Raw genomic sequence first — 11297 nt, forward strand, 5'->3', positions numbered from 1 at the left:
GTGGTAGCTTCTATCATCGATAACGTGCTATTGCATAACTTCTACCATCGATAACATGCTATTAGTACTAGCTAATATCATTGGTAACATGCTATCAGTAGTAGCTTCTATCAATCATTGCCACTGAACACCTTTTTGCCCCTTTGTTGTCCTTCCCAAACATTTATAAGTCTTTTTTCTTTTCGATGATAGCTTCTATCACTGATACACACGCTATTAGTGATAACTTCTAGGCATTCCACTTACATTTTAGTTCGAGATTCAACTTTATTAATTAAATTCACTAAGTTGGCTATCAATGATAGATTTCTATTAAAAGTGGCTATTAACTACGAAAATATAATCAAAGATTAAGCTATCAATGATAGAAAATATTAGTGGCTATCATTGATTGACTTTCATTTGCTATTTATATTTATTATTTGTTATAATAATCAAACTTGATGATTGACTTGTTGGTGTTAAGTCACTTATGAATTGAGTACTTTCAAGTCCTGTGTATGGAACTCAACATCATAATTCTTGTGAAAAAAAAAGGTAAGAAGAAAAAATTCAAATAAAGGAAAGAAAAATTTTAAAAATAAGAGAAAGAGAAGAAGCAAAAACTGAAAGAAAAAGGAAAGAAAATTAAATAGAAAAAAATGAAGCAAAACTTGACAAATGAAAGAAAAACTAAAAAAAGAAAAAGAAAGGGAATAAGCAAACAATCGGAGAAAGAAAAGAAAAGAAAATAATAAAAAATAAGAGAAGAAGCAAAAATCGGAGAAAGGGGTGAAAATAAAAATAAAATAGGAATAAGCAAGAGATGAAGAAAGAAAAAAAAAAGCAAAAACTGAAGAAAGAAAAGAAGATTAAAAAAAAAGAAAAAAAGAAAGGAAAAAAATAAATAAATGAAAGAAAATAAAAAATAAAGGAAAGAAAAAGAAAGGGAAAAGGAAGGAAATGAAAGAAAAAAAAATAAAGAAAAGAATAAAATAAAAAAAAAGAGAGAAGAAGCAAAAACTGAGAAAGAAAATAAAAAGAAAATAAAATGAAAAAAAGGAAAATAGGGAGGGAAAAAGCAAAAATCAAATAAGAGAAATAAAATGAAAAGATTAAAAAAAGGTGTACAACAAGATAAGACAAGTGAGAGTAAAATTGGAAATTAAAAAAAATCAAAGATTGACTAGTGAACTCATCTATATTTGCAAATATTTTAAAGATGTAATATATTTTTAGATTTTTTCTCTTATTCTACTATGCATTACAAATATCCTTCAAATATATCTCTCTTAGATAATTTGAATTATAGATCCCATCTATAATTAATTATATATTAATCACATTAATATACAATTTCCTTAATTGATTTGAAAAATTCAAATCATACCTCATTAATATCTTTTAGTGAGCTAACAAGGGGACCCGATAGACTTACAGATCAAAAGCTCAAACGATATGATATTAATTGGCTAAACTTATTAACCAGATTAATCAATATTCGTTAATTATGGATACACTCCACTAAAGACCCACAACTGCACTCTTCTCACTGTAAATATATTTCTATGTCAACGGATATAGACCAATAACAATAAGTTAGTCTTCACGAGTGTTCGTAACACCAACTGGGTCAAATTATCGTTTTACCCATGATTTACCTCTATATAATAAGTACTAGTGTTCCTCTAATGAACAACCCATTTATGGTCCAACCATTAAACAGAAATCTCTCTTGGTGTAGTAAGAGGGTAGGACCCTCTACTCAAGTCTGGGAGACACTACTTAAGAGAACACTCATCTACTTACCCTAAAGTCGGGAAGAAGTGAATTCCATCTTGTATTATTATTTGTTGGGGTTGATGCCCTAAATCTTGTAGGGTCCTATGGTTTGTAAACATTGTTGAACAAACTAATTATGTATTTAATAAAATATTTGATATTTTATTCATTGTCTATAAAATATATGATATTCTAGTTGCATTAACCACAAACCAATAAACTAACATCCAAGATTATCTTTGTAACTTAAACATGTATTAGAGACATACGAATGGATCCTGTTTAACTGATAACCTAAATGGTCTGTAGTAGATGGATAAGGTTGGATACCTTATCTTGGTGACACTACGAGTATGGCCCACTTTGTAGGTGTTATAATTGTTGTAAAGTGCTACAAATGATCTGATCCTGATCATTCATGTATAGACATGCAAGCGGGGATATTCTATATAAAGGAGTTTGTATAAGATCGGACTACGAAATGTTTAGTTTCATGATATAACACCGTTCATAATAGAGACTTATATTTCACCAGGATGACCACAGGTAACATGACTTGAATCCTGAGTGAGTTGTGAACTCCTGCCTATAAAGCCAGTCCTTTGATTTGTATGGGTGAGAGTGGCTAGATCGCTAACTCAACAAGCCTACCATTTTAGGGATTCGTCTGATTGGGGAGCTGAGAACACAACTATACAAGATGGAATTCATTCATTCCCCAAGGTAGTGGTAAGTAGATAAATTGCTCCCTCGAGGGTTAATTCTAGGTCTTGAACAATATGGTACCACACCCTCTCCTAGCCCGAGAGGGGTTTAGTCATATTTGAACTATGATCTATTGTTCATTAGAGGGATCAGTAGTATTTAAGGAGTTAGATGTAATTACAGAAGCAAAACGGTAATATAGCCTAGTTGTAATTACGAGCAATTTGTGAAGGATCATTGTACTGTTAATTGGTTATATCCAATGGACACAGAAATATATTTGTGGTGTGAAAAGTGTAGCTGTCGGTCTTTAATGGAGTGTCTGACAGTTAACAGATGGTGAATAATGTAATTAACGAGTTTAATTAGTTATTCATATACCATTGGAGTGTCTGACAGTTAACAGTTGTCATAATGTATTTGTTACGTTATAGCTTAATGGGAGGAAATAAATATTTGAATGAGATTCAAATATAGTTTCTATGAATTGGATTCATAGTTGTTAAATTTAATAAAAATAAGATTTATATTAAATGCCATATAATAGAGAAAAGAAACTATAGCTTATATTGTATGTTATACAATATTAAAACTATAGGTTATATGTTATATTTGATATAACATATAATTTAATAAAACATAATATGATAAGTTAGTTATCATATTTATATTTATATTATCTTATTATGATTTTAATAATAAGGAAGGGAGTTACAACTCCCTTCCTTATCTTTTTTCTCCACCCATATTAGTGGGTGGTGGTTAATTTTCACAAGGAGATTAAAAAGAAAAAGGTTTTCTTCTTCTTGTTGCTACTGTTGGTTGAACGATTGATTGAGAAAGAATTTTTACAGAAGAGTTCTGTGAGTTTTGTCCTAGGTTTTAAAGTTCTCAATCCTCCTCCTCCACCCTAAGTTTTCCCTCTTAACCAAAATAGTCAAAGCTCACTGATAACGAGTTATTATAGCCTTTTATTTAGAATTATGAGGGCTAACAAGTAGAATATATGATGATTATAATAAGAATTCATATGAAAAGTGAGCTTGTGTTGATCAACATCAAAAGTCTTGGCTAACCCAATATTATGCGTTATTTAGCGTCAAAATGTCTATCTTTTGTAGCTATCGCAGGAATTGATCGCATATGGAGAATCCCACCATCGCAAAGGCGATTGCATACTTTCGTCGCATGGATGTCGCGGCCATTAACTGCATGCGTCCATCGAATAGTAGAGTAATAACCACAATAAAGGGATGAACGCAAGGGTGGTGGAATGCAATGGTACTTCGGAAACCAAGCATGAACGCATACCTTGGGAGTATCAAAAGATGATGGTGACATTTCACCTACCACGCCGTTAGTAGTAGAGATTCAGAGCAGGTCCATCATGCCGTTAGTAGCAGAAATTCAGAGTAGGACCATTAATGCTGTCGACGATTGAGCTCTATAAATAGAGCCTTAGAGCCTAACTTCAAATCATTCGAGTTTCTGCCTTAAGGCAGATCCTTGTGATCACAGATGAAAGCGTGAGGAGACATTCTTTGAGAGTTCTTCATTCCTTCTACCATTCCGGGTGACGACTGGAGCTTTGCCGGAGATAGATCTCGAGAGAGACTATTCCACCGCCCTTCCATGACACCATCGACAGCCTTGACACACATCTGATGGAAGCAAGAGATTCCTACATCTGGCCCTCCATCTCTCTTCTATCTCTGTATTGTATTACATTTTGGCTTAAGACATTAATACATTTTGTAATAAATGCATCTCTTTATTTCCTTCATTTCCATCTTCATTTACCTCTTCTTTATCATCCGTTACTTTCATTGTAACAACTAAGTAAGATTGCTAAATATCGCCTACTTAATCATGCGGCATAGACATATGAAGCATGTAGCAAACCACCGAGAGGTGTGCATTGCGCAAGTATAGTGAGTAAATCCTCTTTGCTTAGTGTGAGGCTGTAGAAACGCTTGTCTATGAGCAGTCGCAATGCTTGTCTATGAGCTGATCAACGACGACTAACTGCCCGAGAGGGTAAGTAGTGAACTCACTGAGAAAAGTAAGTAGTGTTCCTAGAGATAGGAATAATCTTATGTCAACCATGCTTTATGTGATCATCTTGTCTTATGAGTGCATCATTATTCATTTGGACATACTTGAGAGAGTAGTCTAAAAACCAAATCTAGGCTTGAGAGAGTTAGATTGGATCACATGAGCAAGACTAGAGGCTTAGGAATAAGTTCTATTTGCTATTACACAGCGTATGTGCCTTAAAACAAGGATATGGTGGTATGCAGTCACCTTGTCTCATGTGTGTTTGCTTGCATAAGAAAGAATAGAGACTTAGACATAAGTTTTATCAACATTATCGCATATGTATCGCATGCGTCCTAGACAATTGTGTATAGCATGATCGCATAACTTGTGCTGGTTGGGGTTATTCTTGCGATCAAGCTTAGTTATGCGTTGAAGTCATCCTCGCCACCATTTTATCTATTTTTTCCTTGCATCTTATTACGCGTTAATAGTTTCCGTGTCTCTACCAACTCTCATAGTCTTACTTCCATTGCTTAATCTATTTAGTTAGGAGTAGGAGTAGTGCATAGTCCTTAAAATTCATTATTCTTTTATTCTTCGCCGCAAACACATCACTTCACAACATTTAGCTACAAGTCCCTAAATTCGACCTTGGATCACCCTAAGAAACTTGCGATCTCGTTATCCTTGGCGAGAGAGCAAGAAAACTTGTGGAAGGAATGCATGATCATCGCATAGGTTCTTAGACGCATATTGCATATCCCTTAGTCCAACGCATGACCAGAGACGCATAGAGAACAAACGCATATCATAAGATGAACGCATATATTTACTCTCCATTTTCCACTCATCACTCACCACTCTTGGGTTCTCACCCTAAAAAAATACCAAGGAAATTTTGTTGTAGTGTCCGAGTTTTGTTCGAGGTTATCTTGAAGAAGGTCTTCAAGAAGTTCAAGATCCGTTCGAGGAAAAAACGCGAAGAAAGGTCTTCAAAGGTGAGGTTTCTTGAAACTTTTTCTTTTAAAGCATGTTGTAATTTAGAATTAAATGCACTTGTTGTTTGTTTATGTAAAGTTTATATTCAATAAATAATGGAATTTGGTCGATTTGCTTCCGCTCAAGGTTCTCCTCATTAGAGTTCCTTCAATTGGTATCAGAGCCAGGTTGTAGGTTTCTGATTCCAAATTCCATTCCTGTATTGAATCATTTTACAGTAATGGTGGGTTTTTTTTATAATCTACATTCTATTTATGCAATGAATGGTTATGGATGAATTTTTTTATGGATGTTTCGGGCTCTGTTTAAGGCTTTCTTTAATTTGCAAATTTGGTTTGTAAAGGCCCCTGTGTTTTTGGGCATTATTGTTGCAATCAAGTATGTAATTTGTAAGTTTGTATCACTCGTGCTATTTCAGGTTACTTCAAAGAAGAGTTGCAAAGCGTTGTTTCGATGGAGAAGACGAAACAGTGGTTCCAGATCGTGTAGCTATAGTTAAACGATTAGGTAATTCTTGCTATGCGATCGGGTACCTCTTGCTATGTGATCAAGTAGTTTTTGCTACACGATCATGTAGAACTTGCTAAACGATCTCATAGCTAATGTTACACGATTGTGTAGAGTTTGCTACACAATCGTATTGCATTTGCTACAAGATCGCATAGTTGCTTGCTGAATGATCGCGTGGTCTTTAGATACTCAACGCATGGTTGCTAGCTACGCAATCACGTAGTCTTTCATGGTCATTACATAGTTGCTAGTTGCACGATCACATAGTCTTTCATGCTCATTGCATAGATGCTCAACGCGTAGTTCGTTTGATACACGATCAGTTGCAGGGTGGTTCTTTGAAAGGCAGTTCGGTTCGAGCGTTTCAAGACCCGGTTCACCTGTTTCGAAGCGGTTGACTCATATTTTGTAATGGTTAGCCTTTTGTTTTTTTTTTTCTTTTTTAAAGGTCCTATCCCGGTCCATCAACTATTAGAATAAATATACATGCGATGTATGTTTTATATTATATATCATAATGTATGCCATATAGTTTTAAAACCCACCATAGGTTATGCATTTATATTCATGCATCATTTTATATTATAAGTGTTATAATATATGAAAATGCATGATTTAAATTACATAAAATATGCTAATGCATCATATAGTATAAATGTTATAGTATATGCATGCATGCATGCGTTATAGCATATCCATACATCATTTATATTATAAGTGTTATAATATATGGTTAAATGGATGTATGGAATGTACGTTATAGTTTGATTCATTACTCAGTTATAGAAATGTTATATATTAGTGATGAATGAATATTGCATGAAGCATGACATTACCTTAGGTTAATTTATAAATGTTATAATTAACTAAAGTATGTTTAACATGCAATGGTTGGTTTTTAATTGTTTCATTTATTTATAATTGTTATAACTAAATGAAATTAGAATTAAAATCAATAATAAAGAGTTGAATGCAAACCTTAGGCTATAATCATTTTTAAAATTGTTTTAAAATATGATTGAGATAGACCTAAGATCACATTTCTAATGAGTTTGTAAATCTAAGTTTAATATTTTAAATCGGTTTAATAGGATTAAATTGATTCTTAATAAAATATTAAATATGTAACAAATGTATCTATAAGGGACCTTTTGTCTAAGGTGTGTTCTGGCTAGGCTGGGGTACTTAAGTCGATGGAAACGTCGCACCCTTACTTGGGAACCTAACTGGAAAGGTAAATTAGATAGATTTGTTACATGCATGAAAATTTGATTAAAGTCTATTGAAGAGTTTAATGAGACTTCGATCAAAATTGTTTAATCATTAAAGACAAGAGTTATTTTTGAGCAAATTAAACAAACACTTAGATAAAATCAGTAGTCGGATTTTTCTAAGTTAATTAACCCTAGGCATAACACTCAATAGGAGAAAAATGGGGTATATGATACTTCATTTAGCCAAAGTTCACACCGTGAGATCTACTTTCGACCTCAAGGCACCATGGGTGTTTGATAACTTGTAGAAATACAAGTTATTTATGCCACCTTATCTAGATATTGCGGCCAAAAGTTAGTGAATATGCGCCGATTGTATGAAAATTAGCTTAGAATTATAATAATTATAAATGATCGCAATTACACCCACTAACACCATAAGGATGGAAGACAAGCTGAGTTTTACTCTATTAGGAAACCAAGTCACCGCTTGCGCTCAAGGCTCACAAGAAGCTGATCAATGTATCTCTGTCACATTACGCCCGTCAATCAACAATGAAGAGACGATTACCGAAATGACGGCGCAATGCGACAGTCGTTCCAGAGCTGACTTTCAACCGCATGCGGTAATAAAAACAACATCACATGTGAACTCACAATCGAAAGATGCAACTGAGCAACGCAAAAGCAGAGGATTGAGACACGTGTACAACTAATAGTTGTGTAGAATTGACGGTCTGATTTCATAACAGAAGGAATAATATCCCTCCATCTTCAAAATTACCATAATAATCAGTGGGGACCACAAGGCCGGAGTCAAAGACTTGCACCTATAAATACCCCATAGATTTAAGAGAAAACTTATGCTACTTGATATGGGGCGAATTGTTGCTAAAGTGTTGAGAGAAAAGGCTGAGCTGAGTGCTTAAGTGAAGAAATCCGGGAAGACGACGAGACAAAGCCGAGAGGTGAGTCTCAGATCTAATCTGCTGAATACCCAATCCGAAGCTCTGTGTACAGAAACCTACTACCGGTGGAGCAAGCCTGAGAGGGAAGCTCTTCTTACCATCAAATCCATCCTATCCGGCAAGCAGATCTCCATCGAATCGGTGCCAAGACATTGGCACTTGTTTGTACTGTTCTGTCTCTTTCGTCATTGTATTTTACTTTCTCTTTATCTTCTCATTCACACACCATGTATCAAACGCTTAATAGACATATTAAATGTTTCGATAGCTTTCATATACCATTCTCTGTCTATTTCCATTCCTCCATTAATCACTTTCTCCAAGATGTCTTTTTAATTCCCTGATAGTTAATATGAATCAAACAAGTACTTAATCTGTGTTAAAGGTATAAAATGCGTTTAGCTAAGGCATGCTAGACGACATCTTCACCTGTGAGAGCAGAAGTGAAGATGCTATTCTGATCTATCGAAAGAGGGTTAAAAGAATGCGTTAACTAAAGTGAGTAGTACTTTCAAACATGGAAGCAACCTTGCATTCATTACGTTATTCTCTGTTTCACCACAGACATGTGGGAGTGTGGCCGATCACTGAAAGGTGTGAGCGGAACAGTATTTCTAGCTTCAATGCAATTGAGAACTTGCGCTGTTTATATTATTTATCTTTCTCTTTCTATTCTGTTCATTAGACTTGCCACCGCATTCCACGTTCTTTGCATAACCTTCGCAGCCAGCCTTGACCCCAGCATCTTGTATCATGAGCCTGTATCTTGTATCATTTAGCTTAGGTTTATTGTATTTCATTTTACTATCGCATTTTTTACTGCTTACTTTCTTTTACCGCAATTTATTTACTTGTAAAAACCACACTTTTAAAGATTGAAAACCTGGTCGCATATATCACGAACATACCGCTATAACCTAAAACAATCCCTGTGTTTGACCTCGGATCACACCGAGAAACTTGCGATGGAATTACACTTGGTTCCATCGCAAGGAAACTTGTGACAACGCATGGCATACTACGTGAACATCCATAACTAATGCATATCTAGCAGTAGTATCGCATCATTTCGAGCATAGACATCATCAATCATACACATCAGCATTTTTCCACAACAGTGTCCCCATACGGGTGGCATTTGGGTAGGTCAATATCAAGGTGAATGGAGAGAGTATTTATAGTAAGTGGGAGTAGGACGTGTGACAACACATCCCACGGACTCTCTCATTTTGTTAAATGAAGTTTCATGCATTGCCTCGTAGAATCGTGGGTGTCCCCCTAAAGGATGGTTGTATTGCATGATGCTTTATTTGATCTCCAGGAATGGATAGGGCTGCTTTAGTTTCATGTTCTCATCATCTTTTCCCTACGTTTGGCTCATTAGGGCGAACTCCAGAACCTAAAATGAGGGGTTACACTTACACATAATTGTTAAAGATGTTAACAAATTCTGGACCGAATAATGGTGATTATTAGTTACATTGACAAGGAGTTGTTTCTGTCTAATGGTTGAGAATGTCTCATTTAAGTGAAGGGCACTTGATCCCCCTACGGTGACTTTTGTCCTGCCTCATTGAAACATCATTGCAAAATAGATGTCACTTAGTGTACACTAGACTATTTTGCTAAAAATTGATTGGTTTTCTTAAAGCAATTTAATACAAGTAAACTAAAATAAGTTTGTACTTTTTTAGAAAATTCATTAAAATGGCTACCACTATCTTAAGTTTACTAGCTGTCGATAAATTAACGGGAGAAAACTATTCTAGTTGGAAAAACAAAATCAATACTATTCTGATCATCAATGACCTTCACTTTATCTTGATGGAGGAGTGTCGTGCCCTTCCAGCTACTAATGCTCCTTGAAATGTTCGAGAAGCATATGAACGTTAGACAAGAGCAAACGAAAAGCCCTGAGTGTATATCTTGGCAAGCCTTAATGAAGTCTTGGCCAAGAAGCATAAGCCCATGCTCACAGTTTGTGAGATCACAGAGTCCCTGGGAATGTTCAGACAACCGTCTGCACAGCTTAGGCATGACGCTTTCAAGTACATCTTTAATGCCCGTATGCAAGAGGGGGCATCTGCTCGAGAACACGTTCTCAACATGATGATCCACTTCAATGTGGTGGAAATGAATGGGTCAAACATCGATGAGGCCAGCCAGGTTAGCATAATACTGGAATCTTTACCTGGAAGTTTCCTGCACTTCCATAGCAATGCTGTTTGGAACAGGATTGACTACAACCTGACCACGCTACTCAACGAGCTACAGACCTTCCAATCCTTGTTGAAAAGAAAGGAGAAGAAGGGTGAAGAAAATGTTGCTTCATCTTCTAAAAAGTTTCACAAAAGTTCGACCTCTGATAACGAGCAGAAATGCACGTTATTACAGTGCTAAGTTAACAATGTTGGCTTACGTTGATAAAATATGTTAGATTGCATCCTAAAAGCATTAAGTTTATAACATTGTGGTCGCATGCGTTCATTGCATAGAAACAGTTAACTTTTTTGTTTTTATGTAAAATATGCGTTGACACGAAGCAAAAAACGCGATCACAAGAAATCAATGAACGAGCACAGCATTACCGTAAGACTTTGCGGTGATTTGTGTTCACAAACATCTGCTCAAGAAGGATTGCCACATAGAGTCGACGCAACTTGGTAGGCATATCTGGGTGAAAGGCATAGTTAATCACGATGGGACAGAAAGCTGATGACAGTCGAATCTGAATTAAGTTGACAGTTGCTAAAGATAACAAGTACATTCAGCTTTTCGGTGATAAATTCGGTGCATCAGTCAGGGAATTAAAGCCATCCCATCTGTGCAATCATAAGAGAGAAGCCGCCCTTCACCCCGAAGCTCTATAAATACCGAAGGTATCCTTCCGAAAAGGGGTTCACCAGTTCGGAAGTTCATAAGTTCACCTATCCAATAGTTTAGACTTGTCCATAGTTTTCCTTTTATTTTAAGATGGAGCAAGAGCAGAGTCGAGACGCTGGAATATCGCTCAAGGAAACTCGAGAGAGAACCCAGAGTCGTAGAAGCAGAGAACGGGCTGACTCTCGCGAGAGCGAGGTTATCTTTTGAACACGAGTAG

The sequence above is a fragment of the Benincasa hispida genome, chromosome 8, assembly GCF_027475165.1.
Source record: "Benincasa hispida cultivar pf3 chromosome 8, pf3_genome.v1.1, whole genome shotgun sequence".
In the NCBI taxonomy this organism is placed as follows: domain Eukaryota; kingdom Viridiplantae; phylum Streptophyta; class Magnoliopsida; order Cucurbitales; family Cucurbitaceae; genus Benincasa; species Benincasa hispida.